Below are 2,763 nucleotides of genomic sequence, written 5' to 3' on the forward strand. Positions count from 1 at the left end.
TCATTAATGTTATAATTATGATTATAATTATCATTATTATAATCATATCCATGTCAGTATTTTTCCTTCAATAAATTCACGAAAATACTTTCTTGTGTGTTGTTTTAACTTTTGTTATGATTTTATAAGAAAATTAAGACCATAATAGATTGCAATGAATAATAATAAATAGACCATAAGTAGATGAAAAGACAATAAACAGACTACACAATAATACACATAATCCACAGCAATCATTATACATGATACATATATATACTGCTCACTGCTGCAAAGCCCACACCCTTTTCGGACCATCTGTATATATTGCATCAGGTCCCTGGTTGAAGAAATGTGTTGAAGAAATCTCTCCCTGACTTCTGCATCGGATCTCTCCCCTTCCCCAATTCCGACCAAATCCAGCTCGACTTGGTTGGTCCAAGGGGGGGATCGGGGAGTTCCAACAGCCAGAACCTTGATGAGATTTGAATTGAGATCTTCCACAAGATCCCTCCTATCATAGGGTCGGCTATCCTCAAAAGGGTTGAAAACCAATCTGGATGCAGGGGATCCCGGGATCCTTTGTAGTTCCGTGTAATAAATCAGGTTCATGTAGTTCCGGTGAAATGTAAGAGGTGGTTCTCCACTCTCAGCATACAGGGAATCCACAGGTGAAGACCTGAAAGCCCCAGTACAGATTCTGAGAACTTCAATATGAACCGAGTCCAACATCCGGAGAACAGTGGGAGTTGCAGATGAATAAGCCTCACATCCATAGTCAAGTTTGCTACGAATAAGTGCTCGGTAAAACTGCAGAAGCGTTGTGAGGTCTGCACCCGAAGATAAGTGTAAAAGAACACGCAAAATACTCGTACTAAGCGCTTTTTGTAGCCTTCACTTTTAACTGTTTGATGTGAGGCACTCATGTAAGCCTTGAGTCAAAAATTAGACCCAAGTACCTCCCCTATTGGACAAAATGCAGTGGGTTTGCTCCTAAATAGAGAAAAGTATAGAACTTTCCTCTTTTGTGGAAATGCATGGCCATGATCTTGCTTAGAGAAAATTTGAACCCGTGGTTTGTTACCCACTGCATAACCTGATTTATTGCATGTGTCCTCGCACATCCTGTAAGGTTTCTCCAGACCAGTACAGTGTGAAGTCATCCACATAGACTACACGAGACAGCACTTGGAACGACCTTTACGATGTCATTTATAGCAATGGCAAACAGGGCACACTTAAGACACTCCAGCTGATCTTCCAGGTAAGATAAACCGTTTCCCGAGCTCTAAATTTCCTGTATGAAGGTAGGTAATGCTCCTCTTAAACCAATAGCATGCAGCTTCACGGGTAAGCCATGCTTCCAAGTAACAGCATAAGCCTTTTCGAGGTCAAAGAAGACTTTTAACATGTGACGTTGCTATGCGAAGGAATACTGTCTAGCAGTCTCCATCCTCAGAAAAGCATCTGTGGTCGATCTCAATTTTCTATAAAAAAAAAAACATATTGATATGGGGTCAGCACGTTTTCCTTTTCTAGCAGCCATGTCAACCTGAAGTTTACCATTTTCTCCGTCAGCTTGCAGATGCAACAGGTGAGAGAAATTGGTCTGTAATTTCCTGGTGTGGAATCATCCTTGCCAGGTTTAGGAATAATGATAGCCTCTAGGAGAAAGAGAGGGAGAGAGATAATTATTATTACTGGTATAATTATCATTATCATCATTATAATGATAAATTTCATTATTATCATAATCATTGTTATTATCGTTATTATTATCATCATCATTACTATTATTACGGTTATCATTATTATAATCATCATAGTGTTGTTATCATTCCTGTTGTTATTATTATCATTATCATCATCATCATCATCATTATCAATATTGCTGTCATAATTATTGCCATTTATCATTATTATCTCTTTGTTATTATGATATCCTCGTGATCATCATTTTCATCACCATTTTCACCATTACCACCATAGTTATTTTCATCATTACACTTATCATCACCGTCATCACCATTACTACAATATCATTTTCAAAATCTCCCGCCTTCCCATCACGTTAACCCCCCCTCCCCCCGCATCACCATCCCGTAGGTCCCCCCTCCCACACTCCCGCCCTCGCTAATAAACAAAGCAAACAGAACACGAGAAGATGATGCTAAATCGGGTAATTAATGAGAAATTATTTCATCTCCATCTTAATCAGATGATGAAGGATGCTGTGACGGTGAGGAGGAGGGAGAGGGAGGGAGAGGTGGGTGTGATATGAGGGGGAAGGGGGGAAGGAGGGAGTGAAGAGGGGGATGGAAGAGAGGGGGAGAGGGAAAAGAGAGAAAGAGAGAGAGAGAAGAGAGAGAAAGAGAGAGAGAGAAAAGAGAGAAAGAGAGAGAGGGGAGAACAGAACTAGAGAGAGAGAGGGAGGGAGAGAGAGAGAGAGAGAGAGAGAGAGAGAGAGAGAGAATCTTTATTGATGAATCCTTTGATATAAAAGGAAAGTTATGTATAGGAAACCCCATTACCTGAAGTTTAACAGCCGTTTACTACTGAAATTATTATCAAAAGACCCGTAGATTCAAACAGAGTAAAAAGAAAAAAAATGCTCTTTCGAGAGAGAAAAATAGGATTGAGTCAATTTCATTAAAAGATTACAAAGCCATCAAGGATCTAGATTTTCAAAAGCTTAATTAAAATTCATAAGTTAATTCTACAATATTAAATGGATATTAATTACTACCTCCTTATTAATGAATCTTAGTTTCATCGTTTCATTTC

The sequence above is a fragment of the Penaeus monodon genome, chromosome 41 (assembly GCF_015228065.2).
Source record: "Penaeus monodon isolate SGIC_2016 chromosome 41, NSTDA_Pmon_1, whole genome shotgun sequence".
NCBI lineage: Eukaryota > Metazoa > Arthropoda > Malacostraca > Decapoda > Penaeidae > Penaeus > Penaeus monodon.